Here is a 27209-nt window from a genome sequence, read left to right on the forward strand (position 1 = left end):
TTCACGTGCCTGGGTACACCGTTTGCGATATGACTGCAAAGCGGTAATGTCAAGAGAGTGGTAAGGTAAAACCATGTTTCTTTTTTTTTAAGTATTAACGTATAAATGCTGCTGACCTGTAACAGTAAAACATACGAAATTATTGTGAGAGATCATTGCAGGCCGCAGGTAGTAGGGGTTACACTTAAGGTGAGAGAGAGATCAGTGAGAGAATCATTAGTGAAGAGACGTTGTAACTCTGTTTTAATCTCGAGGGAGGAGGTAGAGTGGTTAAGACACTGACATCGCTTGCGGGAAGGCCGGAGATCCGGTCAAGACCTCGTTTTTAGTGGTTTTAATAAACAAATAGCCGGCCGCTGTGACCGAGCGGTTCTAGGCGCTTCAGTCCAGAACCGCGCTGCTGCTACGGTTGCAGGTTCGAATCCTGCCTCGGGTGTGGATGTGTGTGCTGTCCTTATGTTAGTTAGGTTTAAGTAGTTCTAAGTCTAGGGGACTGATGTCCACAGATGTTAAGTCCCATAGTGTTTAGAGCCATTTGAACCATTTGAATAAACCGCTTCAGTCGAATATCGGGTTACTTCCTCTAACAACTACATGGTAGATGTCCTCCACCATCCTTATTAAATAAGGGTCTGTGATCTGCCTACAGCGAACACTTTAATGACACATTAGTCCTTAGCTTTCCGTTTTTATCTTGTTTTGGTTTTCGTAGTTCTGCTTCTGCCGATGTGTCAATGAGGAGAAAAGCGGAGCGTGGTACGGTGAATCAGAGAACGTCTTAGTTGGGTCTTGAGTCGTGCAAAAAGGGTGTTCCGTGTGAGAAAAGAGGTACCTTACCTGGCAGTCAGGCAGGCGAGTGTAGATCTAATGGATGGTGAGTGAACAGTAATATCTAACAGTGTCATGGCGACAGTGGAATGGAATGATGGTCTGGAGGTGTTTCTCCAGTTACTCGGTGGGACCTTTAGTTTTAGTTGGTAAAAATACGCATGCAAACGGTTACGAAATAATTTTAAACTGTACCTTGCCTTCCGGTCGGCTACCTGAAGTGGAAATTTTATTATAGAAACAAAATGATGTTCATATTCAGAATGAGGAACCGTTGTACTGGTATTTCCATGAAATTCAGTCAAAGTTTTTCAGATGACGTTTAACCATTGCTGTACCATATCGTTTCCCACCAACACTCGGGAACTACAGCTGGTCTGTAATTACAAAGTAACTGACAACTGGTGGTTTACAGAACAGCTACCTTAGCGACAACCAATCACAGTCTGTGTCTGGCCGTGAACTTCCGTTCTGTTCACCGTCATCGTACCGCTCTGCTCCCTCAGGTGATAAACTTCCACACAAAATTGCAGACGACGGTAGGGAGCGATAACGGAGAAACTGTGATTCGTCATTTATATTGTCTCTCTGTGTGGTGTGTTAGTTTCACGCGAAAGGATGTCGACAACTATTTGTGAAAGCGCGTAGTAGAGTGATACGGCTGTTGGTACCATGCTGAACAGAAGCCACTACTACACGCCACAGTGTGAATGTATCGAACCGACAGTATCGATCCCTCCCAAGCTCAACTGTCAATTATTTTATTTTGAACGAAGTATATTATTCACAACGATTCGGAATTATTGGGAACTCATACCGACATTACTGTAGCGGAACACTAACATAAGTGGCCTGCCAACACCAACTCTTGCGACAGTAAAGGTGAAAGAAAACTACACGGGTATCGCATTTGAAAATCACAGCAGTCGCTTTCTGGAGACTCTTGATCAAGTACCGAATGCGTCATGGAGATCTCGCTATCCAGCTAGCATTTATCTCGGAAGTTCACCAACAGTTGTCTTCATTTAAGAGAATAATATTTCTGACCCGCTTCTGCCAATGCGTTTGTATATCTTTATTGAAGCGTGAGGCATTGGACGGTCGCTGCTTGGAACAATAGAACCTCCCTTCCGCAAATTTCAGCGCCATATCTACGAAACCTGTCTTACTACAACTGACACCTTGATTGAAATTGTAACGAATGTATTGAGAAGAAAATATTACAAATTGTTAATGAATTCATTGAACTAGTCGAACCAAAATTAATACAGGGTGTTTCTTATTAACGTTTAAAATCCTCCCTAGCGACGTAGATGATGCTGAGACAAATAATTTAATATAAAACATGTGGGGCCTCAAATATCGGGAAATACCTCAAAGGGGATGACAGATGTTGAACATGTGACATCACATCCAAAATAAGGAGGATATTTTCTAACGTGTGCTTGAAGGGTGATGGAGCAATGCAACACTTGCGTTCAAGCAAATGGTGCAATTTCGAACACCTTTTGTGTATGTGGTCTGTTGTAAATGTAGAAGTTACAAAACTATTGTCCTCGCTGAACAAAGAAAAAGCTGCTCTTATTGTGTGTTTCTTTCTTTTTCTCTCATTTTTCTTAGCCATTATGCAGTAAGGACAACGTATGTTATTTACTGTTAATGACGCAATTCGGCAGCGTCTACTCATTTACTTCTGACGCAGTACTAGAGAAATGTTCAAATGTGTGTGAAGTCTTATGGGACTTAACTGCTAAGGTCAGTCCTTAAGCGTACGCACTACTTAACCTAAATTATCCTAAGGACAAACACACACCCATGTCCGAGGGAGGACTCGAACTTCCGCCTGGACCAGCCGCACAGTCCATGACTGCAACGCCCTAGACCGCTCGGCTAATCCCGCGCGGCGCAATACTGGAGATTGTTGTTGTACTGTACTTTACAATAAACCAACGGAGACCGCGAGACAGGTAAATAAATCAATAAATTAATGCGTCTATGTACACACATAATTGTCTCCCGCAATGAAAGGAGCCGTGCCTGCTATACGCAAAACTCGAACCCTGAACCCCACGGGTCAAAGTCGCACGTGGTGACCACTAGTCTTCGGGTGGAATGGTCAGGTGTGACGGACCGATGGCTCAAACGCTGTGTGTGTGCGTGGTAAGTCAGCTGGTGTCGTCACATGTTCAATATTTGTCCTACATGTTTGCGGCTCCATGTGTCTCATATTAAATTACTTGTCTCAACGTCGTCTACGTCACTTCGAAGGTTTTAAATATGAATAAGAACCATCCTGTATAGAGAAGTTGGAGACAAAGACTGGATGGGCAACTAATGAAATAAAAAGGTGAGTAAAACCAGTTCCTTGTACGTCTGATAAATTAAATAGAGTTTTCAAAACGAATGTTTCGGCAAGCATGAGAAAGAAAGTTTACAAGTAGTGTGTGTTACCAGTATTGATATTTGAAGGCAAGTCGTAGACTTTAAATCTGAAAACAAGTTAGAGGCAGGTGGTCTGATTGCCGCAGGACGGACAATCTGACAGGTCGGCAGCGGATATCGGGGTTTTTCCAGGCAGGAAGAGGGGTGTGTTCCGGCAACATGGTTGCGGGACGAGCTAATATGGAGGAACCTTTGACTTCAAATGTCGTCACTAATGCTGTTTTAACATTCGACTGCTTAGCTGAGCGGTAACGTGTTTGCCTACCATGCAGGGGGCGCAGGTTCATTTTCTGGCAGGGTTGGAGATTTTCTCCGCTCACGGACTGGATGTTCTGTTGTCCACATTATCCTCTCATCATCACCGACACGCAGGTCGCCCTTATGTGGCGTCACCTGAAAAACGACTTGCAACCGGGCGACCGAACGTCCCTGGATGGGGCCTCCCGGCCATCAGTGCCACACGATCATTCCTTTTTTATGCTTTTAATGAAAATACTTACAACTTGTCACAAGCTTGCTATAGATAATCCAAAGACAGTCTTGGAGCCGTGGCAGTGGAAAGGACTCACTGAACATAAATCCATGTATGAAGCTTTAATAGCTAGAAAGTTATTGAAATTATTGCCATTATCGTTTATAGTAAATTGTAACAACCGAATCCATCACGAAAGTCGTACTCGTGATACACCAGCTGAAAGAGGATATGCCTTCAATATAATGAACAGATTATTTTTCGAATAAAATAACTATAAAAAATGTTATAAAGAATTTGCTTTATTTACGTAACTATGAACTACTCCACAGGGACACAAATGATCTTATCAGCATGAGTTTCTTACCTTAATTTTCCAGTAGCTTTCGACGTGTGTTGAATTGTAGTTGTGGTTTATAAAATAGGTGAAGTTACTGTTCTGACTGGAACGTCGAATGTGGTGACTTATGTGTTTTAGATTTGTTTAAAATTGTTAAAATAATGTATAAATGAGTTTGTTAAGACATTGGAAAAGACTGCAAAGGTTTTCATGTGTTTTATCGTAATTAATTATATTAAATTGCTGTGGAAATTACGAGTGGTGGTCAGGACGAAACTATCTGCACTGAATCGGGGAGTGGTCAGAGCCAGAGTTCGTGATATTTCTTCCGCCTGTCGTCTTGCGTCTGGAGTGTTGCTGAGGTATTTCGTCTGGAGGCTGTAATACTGCGGGTGGTCCGTATTCCGCGAATGTTATTTACGTGTACCGGGACTTGTACCCTGTGATTTAGCGCATGCCGTTAGGTGTAATCCTACGTCTGCACGAAGGGATACCAAAATTTGCACTAGCTGTAGACACTGTTCAGTTATTCAGTCAGTTATGGTTTGTGGCCAACATTCGCATACGCCGTGCTTCTCTAAAATTGATTAAAAGAGATTTATATAAAACTTAAAATCAATTTCGAGAAATGTTACTATACTTCGGGGATTCAAGCAAAAGGTCCAACCTCAGTACATCTTTTATTAAAATATTCTACAATTTCTCACTGTTAATTTAAGGCTGTGGTATTAATAATATTATGTCGTGTTGCTGGGCTAAAGAGAGACCGTGTGTTGATACTAGCGAGCCACGCTCGAAGCTGAAGACCGTACATTGCGCACACCATGGGAAACAGGAGATAACGTTGCACGGTGAGCAACACAGAGAAGAATGTCGGGGATTACAGGGAGGGACAGGGCAACAATCAAAGGTATCAGGGAACAGACAATGGAAGAAGACGGAGTGATTTCTTTAATGGGAAGGAAATGGATGTCGGCGGGAGAGGTAGCAAGGCGAGTGAGTGATGTCTGGACCAAAGAAGTTCCTTCCAGCACTTCTAGAGATAAGGGAAAATCGGAAGCACGTATTAATGAGAGGCAGATGCTTGCAACTACAAAAAAGCAACAGACTACGATGCGTGGACAAGTCCATGGGAGACAAGGAGTTAATGACTGACACTGATAATTCTGATGGATCAGCCTAAGGTGACAGGAAATGTCATTATTCAAAAGATATGAGGATTGAAATAGCAGTTTTCCATGGAAAGCTTCCTCATGAAACCACAAACAACATTTTCGCTAGAACTGAAAACACAGCTAAAATCCATTCTTAAACTTTGCCACCTCGACATAACTTCGACTTTTTGTTTTGGATACTAGGATCATGTTTTATGGAGATTCCCGTTCTTAAATTTAACCCATATATGTCGGCTGGGTATAGTCTTAATCTATTCTGTGTTTGGTGTCAAAAGGGCCAGAGATCATCATCCAAGTCATATTTGTTCGTGGACTAACAAACTAGCAGTATCACAAACTTCTGCGAAATTAACTTGTCACTCCACTTGTTGAACACATCGTATCAGCTGATAAGTACGAAAGTCAAGTGCTTATTTATCGAACACTTTTTTCGGGAGAAGTATCGAGTTTGTCTTTCCTGTATAGATTAGTAAGAGATATAGAATGGGAAGATGACCTTGCCTAATCTACAGGAAACGTGTCTGTGTCTCGTACAGAGCAGTCGCAGAATACCGATTCAAATACTGTGACTAGTTTGTTACTCAAACTAAGAAATATGTCTAGGAAATAACGCATAAAGTGAACTGTAAATATAGTAACCATGGTTGACTCTTGGTACTATAAACGACTCTTACTTGCAGCCTGCTTCAGCTGAAATAACAATCCTATGAAGAAGTGGTACAACGCGGAAGCTCTAAGTATTCCAAATGTAGGGAGCAACGCGAATAGCTGTCACGTTTGAGCGTCAGAGGTACTGTGTTTTCGTCGAGTGCAGAGGAAGAACAATTGAAAATTACGCCTTCATTTCAGCACAATTTACAGATACTTCGCCCATGTTTTTGTTTATTTGTGTCGGGATTCTATGCTTAGTAGAGGTTCGCAGGTGAGCACTTCGGAATCTGTATGATGACTGTAATTGTTCTTCAGAATGAAGCAACATTCAAATACAACGGCATTTATTTTGTGGAATAGATAGAATACGCCGACTGAAGTCACAACGGTTAGTTGAAAGCATACCACTGCCTCACTGGAGTACAGCTGCCGGTGGACGCTGCCAGTATAAAACCTGTCACTTGTGTCAGTCTTCACACAAACTGTTGGTATCAATAGACTCATATTAACACTGTAAGATTATATAATATTATTAGTTCCCATTAGTAAGTGGTCTTGCAGTCAAATAAATATATATTATTGACTCTACACGCTAGATATACTTTTCTCCGGCTGATCGATGACGTTTGATTCTAACAGAGTAATTTAAAATCCTTTAGTCAGGAAATCAGTTTTGGCTATAACGTACACAGGTGACAGATCAACTCGACAGAGACACAATTGTCCTATACAAGATGACAACTGAATAATTGGTGTTACACATACTGATTTTCTGCAATTTGTGAGAAATAGAAATGCTGTTTAGTGAAGAATGGTAGGCATCACAGGTCATTCTAAAAACGCGTACTTTGATAAGCTTGCCTAGAAAAGACCAGCCGACAAAATGCTGGGCTACTTTGCATTATTTCACTATGTATCGGGAAATGGAATTGTTATAGCAGTCATTGTTTACGGAACAATACGACTACCAAGAGTTCAGTCACTGCCATTAATACGCTACTGGCCACTAAAATTGCTACACCAAGAAGAAATGCAGAGGATAAACGGGTGTTCAATGGGCAAATGTATTATACTAGAACTGACATGTTATTACATTTTCACGCAATTTGGGTGCATAGATCCTGAGAAATCAGTACCCAGAACATACACCTCTGTCTGTAATAACGGCCTTGATACGCCTGGGCATTGAGTCAAACAGAGATTGAATGGCGTGTATAGGTACAGATGCCCATGCAGCTTCAGTACGATACCACAGTTCATCAAGAGTAGTGACTGGCGTATTGTGACAAGCCAGTTGTTCCGCCACGATTGACCAGACGTTTTCAGTTGGTGAGAGATTTGGAGAATGTGCTGGCCAGGGCAGCAGTCGAACATTTTCTGTATCCAGAAAGGCCCGTACAAGACCTGCAACAGAGCCTGGATTCATTCGAAAAAATGACGTTTTGGCATTCGTGCACCCAGGTTCGTCGTTGAGTACACCATCGCAGGCGCTCGTGTCCGTGATGCAGCGTCAAGGGTAACCGCAGCCATGGGCTCCGAGCTGATAGTCGATGCTGCTGCAAACGTCGTCGAACTGTTCGTGCAGATGGTTGTTGTCTTGCAGACGTCCCCATCTGTTGACGCAGGGACCCAGACGTGGCTGCACGATCCGTTACAGCCATGCGAATAAGATGCCTGTCATCTCGACTGCTAGATACGAGGTCGTGAGGATCCAGCACGGCGTTGGATATTACCCTCCTGAACCCACCGATTCCATATTCTCTAACAGTCATCGGATCTCGACTAACGCGAGCAGCAATGTCGGGATACGATAAACAGCAATCGCGATAGGCTACAATCCGACCTTTATCAAAGTCGGAAACGTGATGGTACGCATTTCTCCTCCTTACACGAGGAATCACAACAACTTTTCACCAGGCAATGCCGGTCAACTGCTGTTTGTGTATGTGAAATCAGTTGGAAACTTTCCTCATGTCAGCACGTTGTATGTGTCGCCACCGGCGGCAATTTTGTGTGAATGCTCTGGAAAGGTAATCATATGCATATCATAGCATCTTCTTCCTGTCAATTAAATTTCGCGTCTGTAGCACGTCATCTTCATGGTGTAGCAAATTTAATGGCCAGTAGTGTATAGTGCCAGTATCAAATATCTCAAAGAGATAGCGAAGTTACCCTGACGGGAAAAAAATATCGTAACACAAAAAAATAAGTAGTGTAAAGTAAGGAAATCCGGGAATATTTTTATCTAGGTAACATATTTAAGGGATTAACATTGCAAGATCACAGGATAATGTGAGCGCCAGAAAAACTATTGCGAATATAAACTGCTGGTACCTTAATAACCACTGTAACCACCAGAATGCTAAATGTTAACATGCAGACGTGCATGCATTGTGTAGGACTCATGTCAGTTTGTGGGATGGAGTTCCATGCCTCCTGCACTTTGTCGGTCAGTACAGGGACGGTTAATGCTGGTAATGGATGACGCTGGAGTTCTCGTCCGATGATGTCCCCTATGTGCTCGATTGGAGATAGGTGTGGTGATCGAGCAGGCCAAGGCAACATGTGGGCACACTATAGAGCATGTTCCGTTACAACAGCGGTATGTGAGCGAGCATTATCCTGTTGTGAAACACCCCCTGAAATGCTATTCATGAATGGCACTACAAAACGTCCGATCACCAGATTGCCGTACAGATTTGTAGTCATGTTGCGTGGGATAACAACGTGAATTTTCCTGCTGTGTAGGCTGTACTGTGCATTATTTGGACAGTTTACTCCTAGTGGGTGTGTCTGCAGAGTGTTTCGCATGCATTATTTTGATAATTTACGAGTTGTTTTCGTGTCTGCACCTCAGTTACTGCATTATTTCTGTGATTTACGAGTAGTTTAGAGGTGTGTATGCTGTGTGCTGTAGTATTTTGGTAATTTACGAGTGTGTGTACATCAGTGTACTGCATTATTTATGAGTAATTTTCAGGTCTGCAGACTGTGTATTGGGACCCCAAGCACATCAGAGTGAGTGTTTGTATCAGCGTAATAAATGAACTACATGAAATGTCTCCCTAAATAAATTGTTCCAAAACAAATTAAGTACACTCCTTCCTCTCTCCAGCAGCCCAGCACAGGCTGAGTCATTTCCCACCATTTTCCCCCCACTCTCTATGGCAGTACTGTGTACTATGTCAGTTCAGACCCATGGCGAATGCACTGGATAGAGATACTGCCTCTAATTGTTTAAATAAAGACATATGTCCAGCACAGGCTGACTCCTTTTCCCACCATTTTCCCCCACCCATACCGCCATCTTGGATTACATCATGGGAGGGATGACAGTGCCCTCTGGTGGCAGTACTGTGTACTAGGTCAGTTCTGCTCTGCACCTGATTGCAAACACATCTGATGGTGGTGCTGACTCTAATTGCTTAGATAAAGACTTATGTCCAGCACATGTTGAGTCTTTTTCCCACCAATTCCTAGGAAGAGGTGGAGGTCGGATGTCTTATGTTAGTGGAGGTAGCCAAAGTAACCTTTTTTCCCTCCATTTTCTTCGATTAGTGGAGGTAGCCATGGTGTGTTATAGTGTCCAGGGGGTATGGCAGGAGGGTGTGGCACTCTCTCACCAAAAGACACCATCTTGCATAGTGGTACTTGTGTCATTCACCATTCATCTGACATCATGGCCGGCATTTTCGATTATGTCATATGCTGTTGCCAAGTCTACAGGCCGCCATATTGGATGACGTCATCGCCGTCATCTTGGATACATATGGCGGCAATGGAGAGTTGGGTGGTGCATAGTTTGTTGCAGCTACTTGGAGATCATTTGCAGCCATTCTTGGACTTTATGTTCACAAAGAAAGATGCACTTTTCACGTGTGCCATGTGCCTGGGCCATAACTGCTCACGATAGTTTGAATAACATTCTGGAGCGAATGATTTGGCCACCTAAATCGCCCGAGATGAATCCCATTGAACATTTGTGGAACGTAATCTAGAGGTCAGTTCGTGCATAAGATCCTGCGCTGGCCATATATTTGTTGCTATGGACGACTATAAAGGCAGTGGTTCAATATTTCTGCAGAAGACTTCCAACGACTTTGAGTCGTAACATCTCTGAAACGGTTAGTGTGTCGGCTCTTACTCCTGCGCGCTCTTTACCGCAGTACATCTGGTCGCGATCGCTTATTTAGGCGCGCGCGGAACGATTCAGAGGAGATCGGTTGCCAGTGAATTGGAGGGAGTTACGAGCTCGTCCAGGAGAGGGCAGTACTGACCTGTACCGCGGTTGGTACGGCTACGGCGGTCGCAGGGAGCAGTCAGCCCTGGAGCAGTGCTGGGCCACTGGTGGTTTGGCGTGGAGGAGCTGCACAGCTGAGTGGGCGGGCGCGGCGGGGCCGCGGTGGCATAGCAGAACTGCGTTTAGCAGCGTCCGCAGTGGAAGCCGTTGCTGCCCGTTGCCGATTTAGGCCTGGGCGCGGCTTCCTGTGGCGTCACGCAGTATCCTAAGCAGTCGTGCTGCTGTTACCGACGGCGTCCTCTCTAGCGGGGTAAAGCTCGTTCTGCCAGTCGGGGTGGCCGAGCAGTTATAGGCGCTACAGTCTCGAACCGCGTGACCACTACAGTCGCAGGTTCGAATCCTGCCTCGGGCATGGATGTGTGTGATGTCCTTTGGTTAGTTAGGTTTAAGTAGTTCTACGTTCTAGGGGACTGATGACCTCAGAAGCTAAGTTCCATAGTACTCAAAGCCATTTGAACACCTCATTGTGATGTGTTAGAGACTGCCTCAGATGCTGCCGCCGTCGGACGTAGTCAGTTGTGCGATCTACGCTCTCTCCAGGGTGCCGTGGTGCAAGAATGCAATGTTGATGAGAAAGTGCTTTCTTTTTTTTTTAAAAAAAAAAAAGGATGGTTGTAATATGCTACTTTAAGTAAGAGGAAGTAGAGCTTACTGATTCTGCTTGCCCCTTTATGCTTCGGAAGAGACAAACTAAAATTGTTGTTTGAAATTTTTTTCTGTCTTCCTGTAAAATAAGTTTGTTTAATGCTGTAAAATTATGTCTTGCTTAAAGTCCCCTTGACAAGGGATTGGTTTTAGCTTTGTGGTGATTAATTTTGTATGGAATTGCAGTATTTCAATCTGAAGTTTAATTTCATTTGAGGTATAAATTCACTAGCCGTGACTAGGATTGATTTTGTTTCACATTGAGGCATTCATATACAAACATTCTATTTTTTTCTTGAATACTTATTTTTTAAATACTGTGTGTGTTATATTTCACAGGCTAATATTCGGTGGCTCCAATCTATAAATTCAATATATTGTCAGTTTTAGTTTCTCATTTTATTGTTAAATTTTATTTGAATGAAGTTTACCGGCCCGAGGGGGAACCTGTTCCCCTACCGGGCGCATCCCCAGGTGGCGGATAGGGGAAAGCTCTACAGATATGTAGGGTAGGTGGGAAATAAAATACCACCCGTGGACCAACACAGGACCAGAAATCCAAAGGCGACTGTCTCACATTGGGCGGTCTTTGGTCAGCGTCTGTTCCCCAGGTTAGGGGCGGCTGGGAAAAACCTCCAGGGCTAACAACCGTGGTTGTAAATTTGTGGCTCGAAGAGTCACCCCTTACATAATACTATCAATCATGGAAGAGTGTAATGTGAAACAAATTACCCCAGGTGGACAATCCACCGCACCAAGGTGCGCAAGCAGACTATCGGATTCTGGGGAGTCTGCAGCATTGCACAGAGATGAATCGGGACATGATAAGACATCAAGCAAATTGAAATGTAAAAAAACAAGTTACATAGCTACTTTCAATGTAAACTCTCTTTTCAAAACAGGAAAATTAAAACATCCTACAGATACCCTCAAACATCATAGAATACTCATAACATCACTACAAGAAACTCGATACATAGATGAAAACAATTTTGATTCCGGAGGTTTCAGAATATACAAAGTAAAGGTAGGCAAAAGAATAATGAAAAACACACCCCACCTCGGAACGGGCTTTATAATAGATAAAAGTATTTTAGACTCCATTATCAGCTTTCAATCACAATCGGAAAGACTCTCCACACTCACTTTTAAATCTGCTAATAGAGTATACACAATTGTGAATGCACATGCCCCCATAAATGAAGACAATAGGAAAACTAAGGAAAAGGTGGAACGTTTTTGGGAACAACTAGATGACGCGGTGCAAAAGATCCCAGACAAACACAACATCATACTTACGGGGGACTTCAATGCTCAAGTAGGAAAAGAGAAGAAATACAAAAATATTGTTGGAAACTACCCAGCGCACAATAGAACTAACCAAAATGGAGTCAGATTAGTAGAACTCTGCCAAGCGCATGGCTTGATCCTGAAATCCACAGCCTTTAAGAGACTACCCAGAAAACAGAAGACATGGACCTCACCAAACCCACACTTGGGTGAATTTCAACTTGATCATGTGGCGATAAAATGGAAACACCATACAGAAATACAAAATGTCAAAGTACTCAGAGGAGCAAACTTGGATTCTGATCACTATCTTTCTAAAATAAAACTCAAAATTATCCCCAAAAGGAAAGATAGAAACAGTAAACCCAAAAGCAGAAGATACGATCCAGAAAAGATAATGAATTCGAAGGAGTTTCCCCTCGTGACTCAAGATATAAGGAACCAAAATTGGTATCAAATGAAGGAAAGCCTACTAACCAAAGCTGAACAAATAGCACCTATAACCAAAATCAAAAAACACGCATGGTGGACAGAGGAATGTGACAAACTTATTGAGCAAAGAAAGAAAGCATGGCAACAGATGCAATCTCAGAAAAATGAATATAATAGGCAAAATTTCCTGAGTGTAAGAAAACTAGTGAGTAAAAACCTCAAAAGAATTAAAAAAGCACAAGAAGATCAACTCCTTTTGCAGATCAACGAAGACTTCAACAAAAGCAAGACTAGGAGCTTTTACAGAACTTTTAAACAAAAAATAACCAAGTACAGCCCACCGACACTCCAATTACAAGATAAAAATGGTAATATTGCACACAACAACAGGGATAATTGCAAAATTTTGAGGGAATATTTCAGAAACCTTCTCAACTGTAAAGAACCAATTGAAAAAATGGATTTCAGCAACTCAACTTCAACAAGTCCTAACTCAGAACCACCCACCGTCGAGGAACTACAATCAATCATTTTGAATCTCAAAAACTATAAGGCTTCGGGAGAGAACCAAATTACAGCTGAACTGTGGAAAAATGCCAGTAGAAATGCCATAGAATCTCTCCAAAACATATTTGAAGAAATATGGAAAACAGAAAGAATTCCGGATGAATGGAAGATGGCCCTCATTCACCCAATTCATAAGAGGAGATCCAGAACAAACCCCAACAATTACAGAGGGATTTCGCTCCTTGACGTAACATACAAAATACTGTCTAAAGTCCTTTTGAACAGAGCAGAACCCCAGCTAGATTGTCAACTTGGAGAATACCAGGCAGGCTTCAGAAAGGGAAGATCCTGCCCAGAACAAATTCTAAACCTCAAAAATCTTATGGCCTACCAAAAATCGAGAGCAAAAGCGTATGTCATCACATTCATTGACTTTCAAAAGGCGTACGACTCCATAGACAGGGAATCTCTAATCTCCATATTAAAAGAATTGAACCTAGACAATAAAACTACAAACCTAATTAGAGAAACCATCACCAACACATACTCCAAAATTAAATTTATGGGAGAACTCTCAGACCTATTTGAGATAAAAACTGGAGTACGACAAGGTGATGGACTCTCTCCATTGTTATTTAACTGTGCCCTAGAAAAAAATAGTAAGAGAATGGAACAAGAAAATCAATAGTGGAATCCGACTAGGAACAAAAAACAAAGGCATCAAGGTTAATTGCCTAGCATTTGCAGATGATATGGCCCTACTAGCTGAAGCATGGGAAGAAGCCAAAGAACAGATCCTCGAATTACAGAAACAAGCAGAGAAAATAGGCCTTAAAATTTCTTTTGAAAAAACCAAAATAATCACAAATATAAAAAAGCCAATGAAATATCTTAAAGTAAGAGACCAAAAGATCGAAATTGTTAAAGAATTCAAATATCTTGGTGAATGGATTAGCTGGAACGCCCTTGAGAAAAAAGCAATAGAATTAAGAAGAAACAAAGTTGAACTAGCCTTTCAGCTTACTAAAAATACTTATAATAAAAAGTCCCTGTCATGGAATTCAAAAATAAAACATTACAACACTGTCATTAAACCAGAAGCACTATATGCAGCTGAGACATTATCTATCACTAACCATGGCCCAATTGAAAGGCTAGAGATCAAAGAAAGAAAAATATTGAGAAAAATTTTAGGCCCCAAATTTCATAACGACGAACTAATTCACACCAAAAATGAAACACTCTACAAAACCACAGAAAAACTTTCGGATACAATGAGGAAAAGAAGAATTGAGTTTTATGGGCACATTCTCAGAATGAACCCAAATAGACTACTTCAGGAATAAAAAATCCAAACCAAATTGGTTTATCCAGACAGAGAAAGACTTAAGAGAACTACACATCACAGAAAAAATGCCCACAGACAGGACCGCAAAAATGATAAGCAAAGACAGAAAAGAGGGATTCCAGCTCCAAAATAGAAAGAAAAGAACGATTGTCATCTCTGATGAGGAAAGAAAAGCAAGATCAGAAAGAATGAAGCAGTACTGGGCGAAAAGAAAGGCACAGAACACACAGAAGTGATTGATTCAACGTACCCCAAAGTTGGGTGAAACGAAGAAGAAGAAGTTTACCGGCTAAGAACTGGTTACAGCAGCCGAATATATATATTGATACAAGTGTGCCGCGCTATTATGCTATTACTTTGTTGAGAATCCTCAGTCAACTCTGTCCCTTCACTCCCCGTAGTCTTGAAACATGCTGGCAACACATCAGACTTGTTGAGTTCATTCCACCTCGAGCTGCTGCGCTGCGCATGTGAAAAGGATGTCCGACTCTACATTATGAGGTGCCACCTCAGTGTAGTTTTCGAAGGAGCCAGCGTGACAGCTTGGAGCATATTGTCTAGCGTCTACACCAGTAAACTGGTAGCATAAGCACGTAACTCCACAGTCAATTCTCAAAACGAAGCAATGCTTTGAAAACTTTATTGAGTAACTATTTATTATATATTGTGTGGAAGGAAAAGAAACCCGAAAGAAATTAGTATTTGCGTAAAATAATATAGGTATTATGAAGTCAGCACAGCGAGCGCACTAAGGCAGCGTAGTGATGCCACTAGGGTGGTGCGGTAGCGTCGGCAATGACCACTATTCAGTTTTCTTTCAATTCTAAGACATACACTACTGGCCATTAAAATTGCTACGCCATGAAGATGACGTGCTACAGACGCGAAATTTAACCGACAGGAAGAAGATGCTGTGATATGCAATTGATTAGCTTTTCAGAGCATTCACACAAGGTTGGCGCCGGTGGCGACACCTATAACGTGCTGACATGAGGAAAGTTTCCAACCGATTTCTCATACACAAACAGCAGTTGACCGGTGTTGCCTGGTGAAACGTTGTTGTGATGCCTCGTGTAGGGAGGAGAAATGCGTACATCACGTTTCCGACTTTGATAAAGGTTGGATTGCAGCCTATCACGATTGCGGTTTATCGCATAGCGACATTGCTGCTCGCGTTGGTAGAGATCCAGTGACTGTTAGCAGAATATGGAATCGGTAGGTTCAGGAGGGTAATACGGAACACCGTGCTGGACCCCAACGGCCTCGTATCACTAGCAGTCGAGATGACAGGCATCTTATCCGCATGGCTGTAACGAATCGTGCAGCGACGTCTCGATAGCTGAGTCGACAAATGGGGACGTTTTCAAGACAACAGCCATCTGCACGAAATGTTCGACGACGTTTGCAGCAGCATGGACTATCAGCTCGGAGACGGCGGCTGCGGTTACCCTTGACGCTGCATCACAGACAGGAGCGCCTGTGATGGTGTACTCAACGACGAACCTAGGTGCACGAATGGCAAAACGTCATTTTTTCGGATGAATCCAGGCTCTGTTGCAGTTCCTGTACGGGCCTTTCTGAATACAGAAAATGTTCGACTGCTGCCCTGGCCAGCACATTCTCCAGATCTCTCACCAATTGAAAACGTCTGGTCAATGGTGGCCGAGCAAACGGCTCGTCACAATATGCCAGTCACTACTCTTGATGAACAGTGGTATCGTGTTGAAGCTGCATGGGCAGCTGTACCTGTACACGCCATCCAAGCTCTGTTTGACTCAATGCCCAGGCGTATCAAGGCCGTTATTACGGACAGAGGTGGTTGTTCTGGGCAATGATTTATCTGGATCTATGCATCCAAATTGCGTGAAAATGTAATCACATGTCAGTTCTGGTATAATGTATTTGTCCAATGAATATCCGTGTATCATCTGCATTTCTTCTTGGTTTAGCAATTTTAATGGCCGGTAGTGTAGATTTAGCTACGTTATTTTTGTGTGTGTGTGTATGTATATATGAAGTGTTAAGATTTATGCACTTGACCTGAGGGCCTGAGGATCTCACTCGTAGGAAATCCGATATGACTGTTGCTCACCAACAAATTCGACTGGTGACTCCCTTTCAGTTTCGTAACCTACACTGCTCCAGCAACAGCAATGCCATGCTGCCGACAGTTGATTGCGCAGCGAACTTGTTGAGGGTCCCAGAGTGTTGGCTCGTACATTGGAACCAGTTCCACTCGTCATGCGACCAATCCTTCGCCTCCTCCCCCTCCTTCCCACCCCTCCCCTCACCCACCTACTCTTCACTACGGAATGTACGTGGCTGCCAACAACAGCTGTCGCCGTCCACCGTTCGTCATCTGTGAGTTTACACTTTCCACAATTAACTGTTTCGAAATCTGGCGAGAAAACCAAAGAGATTGTAAGAAACCATAAAGATACTTTACATATGGCACACCAGCGGAAACGTGCAGTCAATACTTCCACTGCGTGGTAACAATGGTGATGTCACTGATGACGATGGTAATATAACACATTTAATAAACACTGTTTTCCGAACTCCTTCACCAAGTAAGACGAAGTAAATATTGCAGAATTCCAACCTAGAACAACTGCCAACATGAATAACTTAGAAGTAGATATCCTAGGTGTAGCGAATCAGCTTAAATCACTCAATAAAGGCAAGTACTCCAGTCCAGATTGTATAGCAATAAGGTTCCTTTTCGAGTACGCTGATACAAAAGCTCCATGCTTAGCAATCATATGCAACCGTTCGCTCTTCGAAAGATTCGTATCCAAAGGCTGGAAAGTTGCACAATTCATACAAATATCCAAGAAACGAAATAGGAGCAATCCACTGAATTACAGACTGATATCACTAACTTTGATTTGCAATATGGTTTTGGAACATCCACTGTGTTCCAAAATTGTGAATTAGCTAGAAGAAAACGTTCAATTGACAAATAGTCTGCACGGGTTCAGAAAATATCGTTCTCGTGAAACGTAACTACCTGTTGATTATTCTTACGAAGCTATAAGTGCTATTGATAAGGCTTACGAGACCGTTCCTGACAAGCATCTTCTAATCAGATAGCGTTCCTACGGAGTATCGCCTCAGTTGTGTCACTGCATTCGTGATTTCCTGTCAGAATGGTCACAGTTCGTAGTAATTGACAGAAGGTCATCGAGTTAAACAGAATTAATATCTGGCATTCCCCAATGACTTGTTATAGTCCCTCACTTGTTCCTGATAAGCATGAACGATACAGGAAACAATCTGAGCAACCGTCTTAAGTAGTTTGCAGGTTATGCAGTCATTTGCCGTCCTGTCAAGTCATCAGCTGATCAAAACCAATTACAAAATGATTTTGACATCTGTATCATGCGAAAAGTGACAATTAACTTTAAATAATGAAAAACACTAAAAGAAATCCGCTAAATTTCGTTTACACATACAAATCAAAAAGTTGCAAATTCAACTAACTACTTCGTGATTACAATTATGCGTAGCTTAAATTGGAACTATCATATAGATAAGGTTGTGGGGAAAGAAAACCAAAGACTGCGATTTATTGGCAAAGAATATGCAACAGGTCTACTAAAGGAACTCCTTATACCATCTCTGTCCACCCATTTCTAGAGTATTGCTGTGTGTTGTAGGACCCACACGAGATAGGACTGACGGGGAGTATCGAAAAAGTTCAGAGAAGGGCAGCTCGTTTTGTATTATTGCGAAGTAGTAAAGAGACTGCCACGGACATTACGCGTGAGTTGGGTAGCAAACATTAAAGCAAAGGCGTTTTTTGCTGTCATTAAAGCAAAGGCGTTTTTCGTTGCGACGGGATCTTCTCCTAAAATTACAATCACCAGCTTTCTCCTCCTATTGCGAAAATATTCTTTTCGGGGCCGATCTGCGTAGGGAGAAATGATCATCATAATAAAGTAAGAGAAATCAAAGGTCTGACAGAAAGGTTCAAGTGCTAATTTTTCCAGTGCGGTGTTCGAGAGTGGAAAGGTAGGGAAATAACTTGGTTCACTGAAGCCTCTGTCATGCACTTAATTGTGAATTGCAGAATAATGATGTGGATGTAAATGTAGAGGAGTGAAACTGCGGAGTAGGATTGTGAACGGGAAAGCTTCCAGTGCAGAACCGTAGCTATGCAATTGACAGTGATAGCCCATGACACTGTGTGGAATCGGGTTTTGTGAAAGAGAAGGGGAGCAGGAATTCAGGTTGGTTGATTGGTTGGTTCAAAAGAGTGGGGAAGGGACAGGAATTTAGGGTGGGCTCTAATACGTTCTCGAGATCTCTGATAAGGGATATCATGTTACACATCCAGACTCAGGTTACCCAGGTGGACTCTTTGCTAGGCTGATCTACACTCCTGGAAATGGAAAAAAGAACACATTGACACCGGTGTGTCAGACCCACCATACTTGCTCCGGACACTGCGAGCGGGCTGTACAAGCAATGATCACACGCACGGCACAGCGGACACACCAGGAACCGCGGTGTTGGCCGTCGAATGGCGCTAGCTGCGCAGCATTTGTGCACCGCCGCCGTCAGTGTCAGCCAGTTTGCCGTGGCATACGGAGCTCCATCGCAGTCTTTAACACTGGTAGCATGCCGCGACAGCGAGGACGTGAACCGTATGTGCAGTTGACGGACTTTGAGCGAGGGCGTATAGTGGGCATGCGGGAGGCCGGGTGGACGTACCGCCGAATTGCTCAACACGTGGGGCGTGAGGTCTCCACAGTACATCGATGTTGTCGCCAGTGGTCGGCGGAAGGTGCACGTGTCCGTCGACCTGGGACCGGACCGCAGCGACGCACGGATGCACGCCAAGACCGTAGGATCCTACGCAGTGCCGTAGGGGACCGCACCGCCACTTCCCAGCAAATTAGGGACACTATTGCTCCTGGGGTATCGGCGAGGACCATTCGCAACCATCTCCATGAAGCTGGGCTACGGTCCCGCACACCGTTAGGCCGTCTTCCGCTCACGCCCCAACATCGTGCAGCCCGCCTCCAGTGGTGTCGCGACAGGCGTGAATGGAGGGACGAATGGAGACGTGTCGTCTTCAGCGATGGGAGTCGCTTCTGCCTTGGTGCCAATGATGGTCGTATGCGCGTTTGGCGCCGTGCAGGTGAGCGCCACAATCAGGACTGCATACGACCGAGGCACACAGGGCCAACACCCGGCATCATGGTGTATGGAGCGATCTCCTACACTGGCCGTACACCACTGGTGATCGTCGAGGGGACACTGAATAGTGCACGGTACATCCAAACCGTCATCGAACCCATCGTTCTACCATTCCTAGACCGGCAAGGGAACTTGCTGTTCCAACAGGAGAATTCACGTCCGCATGTATCCCGTGCCACCCAACGTGCTCTAGAAGGTGTACGTCAACTACCCTGGCCAGCAAGATCTCCGGATCTGTCCCCCATTGAGCATGTTTGGGACTGGATGAAGCGTCGTCTCACGCGGTCTGCACGTCCAGCACGAACGCTGGTCCAACTGAGGCACCAGGTGGAAATGGCATGGCAAGCCGTTCCACAGGACTACATCCAGCATCTCTACGATCGTCTCCATGGGAGAATAGCAGCCTGCATTGCTGCGAAAGGTGGATATACACTGTACTAGTGCCGACATTGTGCATGCTCCGTTGCCTGTGTCTATGTGCCTGTGGTTCTGTCAGTGTGATCATGTGATGTATCTGACCCCAGGAATGTGTCAATAAAGTTTCCCCTTCCTGGGACAATGAATTCACGGTGTTCTTATTTCAATTTCCAGGAGTGTATAAGTGATCTCATTTTTGCCTATTTTTCCACATTTTTCACCGTTTTCTCAATTTTATGCATTTTTCAACCATTTCCATATTTTATAACTAGATGCACTCTGGAGCATAGGAGTATGTTGGGTCTGCTTGTTTATAACACGTTACATCAGTCGAATTCTATTTGTTAATAAGAATATTACGTGGCACCAGAAGAAACCTCACATACGCAGGTATGTAAGTACTTCCAGTTTTACCTAATATGTTTTTACGTATTTTCCTCCACATATTTTTACTGGGTTTTCCACAATGCAACGTATATTCTCCAATAATGTTCTCGACGTCCTGTCGATGTCACTATGTTGTCAGCTTTGGTCTCGATCTATGTATCATTACGTTGATAGAAATAGTTGAGTTGGTGCGTTTCTGACTCCAGTTGCCATCGATTCTCATTTTCATCTTTGAGTCGACTTCGATGTTGATTGCTCTTCTTCATATCTTTTGCGGCGGGCATTTAACGGCAGTGCGTGCGTTCTGCTGTGACTCTTGTGTGGGTATCGGCGATGCGAGGTGCAGTGACGTGGGACTGCGTACGTAGGCAGCACGCGGAGAGGCCGAGTCGGCACGACGAAGGAGCTTGGCCAGCCGCTACGGCGTGTTGAATCGTGCAACGCCTTTCCACTACCCATGGTGATTCGGTTTTCCTAGAGGTTGGAAGAACAAGTTCCTTCGAGTATGTTACAAGCTACACACGCCGAATGAATTGGAGTCGTCGAATCGCTTCGGTGGGTTGCGTGCATCTTAACTGAACATGCTAGTGGACTAAAAACTATTTGGAATTGTTCTAGTTGTTTATCACGCAGCTCGGTGTCGTGACTTTTTACTTGACGGCAGTTAAGGAAGTATGGGTACGTCCAACAAACCGACATGAAACATGGCTAAATACGTAGCTACAAATGCAACGAGTAGTGGGTAAGTCGGTGTCTGGCGTTCCAAGCCATGCCGAGATATTTCTTCCGTCCTACCTTGCAGTTCATTACTGTAGTTTGGCGTTTAAATGTGTGCCGAGATGATTCTTGTCATTCTAACTTAACGACATTATTTTAGTGGTCCTTTTGCGAATTGGTTAATCACATTTTAAGGGCCGTGACTGGCCAAGTAACTCACGGAAGCTGATTTCATTGAAAGTATTGATCGCCTGTTCTCTAGACATTGTGTATCTCATGCCTCAGAATATTGCCCACCGCTGATGTGTTTTGTATTGCAGATAATTGGCAGTGGTCGACGCGATCAAACTGGGAGCAGAGTACCACGGTGACAGAGTGATATTTAAGCCCCCCCCCCCCTTTACCTCTCGGGTTATGTTGTTACTGTCTTGTGATTCCATCCTTCCCGTGAAGAGTTATGGTGTCTGAAGTTCAATTGCAGTGCAAATTGAGTACATTTCTATTTCATTTGCTGTCTCGTGGATCTCTTGTATTGATTAAAATCCATTGGTGTGCTCGCATCTATCATTAATTCACATGCAGTATTGAAGAGGCCTCATTTTAGGGGCTATTGTCATATGGTCATGTTCAAGTAGTAATGATTTTAACAACATTGTTGATGAATCTACTCAGTTAAGTAAACTTGAAAATTTGTTTGGTCAAATTAAAGCACCTCCTTAGTCGTTGAAGTGATGTTATTGTAATAAAACTTTTAGGAATAGTGTTTTATTTAGGAAAGTTGGCTAGCCAAATCTTAAAAGATCTGTTACTTAATGTATTCTTTAGCTGATTGTAAGTAATTATAGTTCTGATAGGAATCGTGTGGATATTAGTTACATCTAAGTAATGAAGTTTATCTTAGTTTAACAAGTTTTATTCAATTTTCAAGTTTTTATGGGTCTTGTTCCAGTTAAAGAAATTTGTTCGTCATTTATCCAAGTGATCTGGCCTTATAAAGCAATCGCCTTTATTATTGTCATTGTGATTTTATAATGCTTTATGACTGAATAAAGTGTGTGGCAACTACAACGGATTACTATTGTAATTTCGGTGTGTCCTTATGATCCATACCTCAATAGTGATATCATAGAAAACTGGGATATTGTATAAAAACACCATTACTATACGGGTTGTCCTGTTTATCTTGACCACCCTAAATAACTGTTTGTCCAGATGCAAATTACAAAATTTTTCAATCAAATGTTCTTTAGCCGTCAGGGGGGACATCAATCAGCATGATTGCTTTCGTGGCAGTTTTGTTTTTTACAAAAAATGGTTCAAATGGCTCTGAGCACTATGGGACTTAACTTCTGAGGTCATTAGTCCCCTAGACCTTAGAACTACTTAAACCTAACTAACCTAAGTACATCACACACACCCATGCCCGAGGCAGGATTCGAACCTGCGACCGTAGCAGTCGCGCGGTTCCAGACTGTAGTGCCTAGAACCGCTCGGCCACCCCGGCCGGCTTTTTTACAAAGATATGAACAACGGTATGACTTCTTTAAATGGTGCCCTGTTTTTTTTTCGGTAATGCATTTCTTCTCCTAAGGATCTATTCGAAAACGTATCACGGTGTACCATTCACTGAAACACAACGTTATTAATTACATAACACAACACTGAAGTTGACGCTCCCAGCGCCTAGTGCAGGTACTCGGGGTAATGGAACACATCCACGTGCTGACGTTGACAGAGAACAAATGTAAACATAATTAGAATGCACACCCATCATTCCGCCAACCATCATCAGTTGAAGAGTTGTGTGAGTAGAATGTACACCAAAGAAGAGAAGGTGGAAATGCTACTCACTGTGGGGAATGTAAGTTATCAGAACAGTGTTTGCAATACTGTTTTCCTATGTACGGGTACATTTAGTACAGTAGTTTAGTCCTTTTAAATACCGTTGTGCAGAATAGGCATACAGTAAAAGCTGTCCTTCCTACAAACTACATCGACAAAACGTTTCTTTTATTGTTGTTGTTGTTGTTGAAGGTAGGTGAAATGCTACGCAGGCAGCGGAACTGTACAGAGAGCGATATCCTGACAAGAACCTACCTTCCCGACGGATGTTTCCTCGTCTTGTTGCGAGATTTCAGGAAACTGGAAGTTTCAACCCACGACAACGCAATCGTCGTAGCACTCGCACAATCGAAGCTGCCGAAGTTACTGTTCTTGCTTCCGTTGCTATGAATCCACATGTGAGCACACGACAGCTTGAACACGAGACTGAGATTCCTAAAACCAGTGTACATCGTATTCTTACACGTTACCGGTTCCATCCTTACCATGTACACCTACATCAAGAATTGCATGAGAATGATTCCCAGAATCGTGTGCAGTTCTGTCAGTGGCCACAGCAGCAAATCCTCGCCAATTCGAACTTCTTCTCCAATGTTCTACTTACCGATGAACGTTCCTTCTCAAACAGACGACGGGTAAATACAAGGAACATTCATTATTGGCCCAGCGACAACCCACCATGGCTTACACAGGTGAAACATCACCGTCAATGGAGAGTTAACGTCTGGTGTGGGATGCTTGGTACTACAATTATTGGCCCTTATTTCATCAATGGTAGTCTAAACAGCACAGCGTATACCAACTTCCTCAGACGAATTCTTCCTCCTCTTCTGGATGAAGCGCCGCTAAGAACCAGTATACTTATGTGGTATCAACACGATGGGTGTCCAGCACGTCGTGTTCTGAACCAAAGGTGTCCTGCCAGATGAATTGGTCAACAGTTTCTTAGCCTGCTAGGTCTCCTGATTTAAATCCTCTGTACTTTTTTCTTTGGGGATGCATTAAAGACGTTGTTTATTGCGATATTCCAAAAACTACAGAGGACATGCAGGAACGTACCGTGCTTGTTTGTAATTCTCTTCAGCAGGTAACACTGCAAGCAGTAAATAATTCTTTCATTGAACGAATATACCAATGTATACCTGTCCAGGGTCACCGCTTTGAGTACCTTTGAATGCTCTACTCCTGGGCAGTGGTACAGGGGAGTCAAAGTCAATATTGTGTTATGTTTTTACTTGGTTCGCATTTGTTTTCTGACAACTCCAGCAAGTGGATGAGTTTGGGATACCGGGCTCAAAGTCAATGTTGTGTTATGTAGTTAATAACATTGTGTTTCAGTGAATGGTACACTGTGATACATTTTTGAATAGGTCTTTAGGAGAGGAAATGAATTACCGAATAAAAAAATACCGGGTGCCATTTTAAAAAGTTATACCGCTGTTCATATCTTTGTAAAAAAACAAAGCTGCAACGAAGGCAATCATGCTGATTGATTTCCCCCTGACGGCTAAAGAACTGCTCGTGCTTCAAATGCCCTAACCTCAGCAGACGTAACTTCTCTAGAACGACCCTTCATGCCTCAATATGCTTAGTCAACACCTCGTTGTATACTAATGGAACTTCTGTGCAGTATGAAGTTTTATATATCTGCTCTTCTGCTTTTTATGCTGCTCCCCCTTCTCGGTAACAGCTATTTTCCCTTCAGTTAAGTCTCCTACTTTCTTTTCAATTACGTTAATTCTTTCATCTAATGTCCCTGCTCAATAACAGCATTCCCTTTCAGTTAAGTCGTATACTTTCTTTTCGATTCCATTAACACGATCATTCAGTGTACTGTTCAGTCTCAGAAGGGCACGACAGTAAGTCTCTAGCTCCTTGCGTACGCCTCCAGCTTCACATTCTAGAGTCTGAATTTTTCTGTCCATATACGAGGGAGTGTTTTTCCCTATCCACACCCATCCTGTCAGATTGAGCTCTCGGCAAGAGTGCGAATTTGCCCATGGTGATGCGTATACTGATGGACTCATATTTATACCGGGTGATCAAAAAGTCGGTATAAATTTGAAAACTGAATAAATCACGGAATAATGTAGATAGAGGAGTACAAATTGAAAAACATGCATGGAATGACGTGGGGTTTATTAGAACCAAAAAAATACAAACGTTCAAAAAATGTCCGACAGATGGCGCTTCATCTGATCAGAATAGCAATAGTTAGCATAACAACGTAAGACAAAGCAAAGATGATGTTCTTTACAGGAAATGCTCAATATGTCCACAATCATTCCTAAACAATAGCTGTAGTCGAGGAATAATGTTGTGAACAGCACTGTAAAGCACTTACAGAGTTATGATGAGGCATTGGCGTCGGATGTTATCTTTCAGCATCCCTAGAGATGTCGGTCGATCACAATACACTTGCGACCTCAGGTAACCCCAAAGCCAGTAATCGCACGGATTGAGGTCCTGGGACCTGGGAGGCCAAGTATGACGAAAGTGGCGGCTGAGCACACGATCATCACCAAACGACGCGCGCAAGATATCTTTCACGCTTCTAGCAATATGGGGTGGAGCGCCATCCTGCATAAACATCGTACGTTCCAGCAGGTGTTTATCAGCCAGGCTTGGGATGATGCGATTCTGTTACATATCGGCGTACCTCTCACCCGTTATGGTAGCAGTTTTACTGTCCAGTGCCATCTGTCGGACATTTTGTGAACTTTGTTTTTCTTTGTTTTTTTTTGTTCGAATAAAACCCCATGTCATTCCAAGCATGTGTGTCAATTTTTACCTCTCTATCTACATTATTCCGTGGTTTATTAAGTTTTCAAATTTATACTGACTTTTGATCACCCTATATATATATATATATATATATATATATATATATATATATATATATATATATAAGAACTTCTGAAGACTCCGTATATATTTGCCAATCTATAATCATTCAGTTTTCTTGTTTTGTCAAAAGCAACAAACCCATACTGTGAGTGTTGCAAGCAATGTGCACACATCTTGACAAAATCATTGAACTACACATCGGTTCGTACTTGAGCCTGTAAAATATGCTTAAGAACCAGATTCTCCTGTCTGACTGCTATAATTAGATTTGCATTATCCCTGACTACCTGTTTTGGGAGGCCGGCCGTGGTGGTCTAGCGGTTCTAGGCGCGCAGTCCGGAACCACGCGACTGCTACAGTCGCAGGTTCGAATCCTGCCTCGGGCATGGATGTGTGTGATGTCCTTAGGTTAGTTAGGTTTAAGTAGTTCTAAGTTCTAGGGGACTGATGACCGCAGATGTTAAGTCCCATGGTGCTCAGAACCATTTTTGTTTTGGGAGCCTGGGATCTGTCTGACTCAGATAAAATACATCAACAGCCGCATGGCGATCGAAACAGAAATATCGCCTAATTTGATCTTAATTTTCCACAGCAACATCGTAAAATATGAACACTGCGTTTGGCTTTACATTTTCCGCTGGAGGGATATCACTGCTCTCATTGAATGTCGTGTATGTCACACCATCTAACCCTGCAGTATCTCCTGTAATAGTTGGTATTTGGGTTGAAACAGTGTTGTTGAAAAAATACACATACATGCTCAAAGGAGATTCCGTCCGGATGTGTTAGCAGGACATCAGATAATTTGTCTTGCCGCAGTTGGGTGGAACTAAATTATTGTACGTATGTTGACGGGAAGGAGTACGCCATTCTTCTTTCTGTCTCCTTGCCCGCTGTCACAGCTCCAGTCGCTTACAACAAAGTTTTGATGTTGGACCCACACTGCCATGGTACATTCTATGTCAGGTATTGTCATTCAATGGGATGGGTTTTTTATGGGAAACAATGAACACAATGCCCTGTCATTACGTCAGGTAATGCGATGAGATTTTACAGAGGTTAGTCAAATGAAATCGTTTTTTGATGTTTCACTTTTGCAGTGAAAACACTGGGGCAATAGTTTAAGCACTTGCAATATAATGAGAGGTAAGAAATAAAAACACGTACATTTTTATATACATTTTTTATCCAGATAGTAAGAAAACGGGGTCGCTACGCTTTCAACTGCCCAGTTTCAACTACTTTTCAAGGTCATCCAACCATAGCACAATTTGGCTAGGAGTTCACAGTTGGATTGTAAGTAGAATCAAATTTAGAATGTATGAACGGAAGATCACGTGGCCGGTATTATCGCCATCGTGGGT

Source organism: Schistocerca serialis, chromosome 7 (assembly GCF_023864345.2).
Source record: "Schistocerca serialis cubense isolate TAMUIC-IGC-003099 chromosome 7, iqSchSeri2.2, whole genome shotgun sequence".
Taxonomy (NCBI): Eukaryota; Metazoa; Arthropoda; class Insecta; order Orthoptera; family Acrididae; genus Schistocerca; species Schistocerca serialis.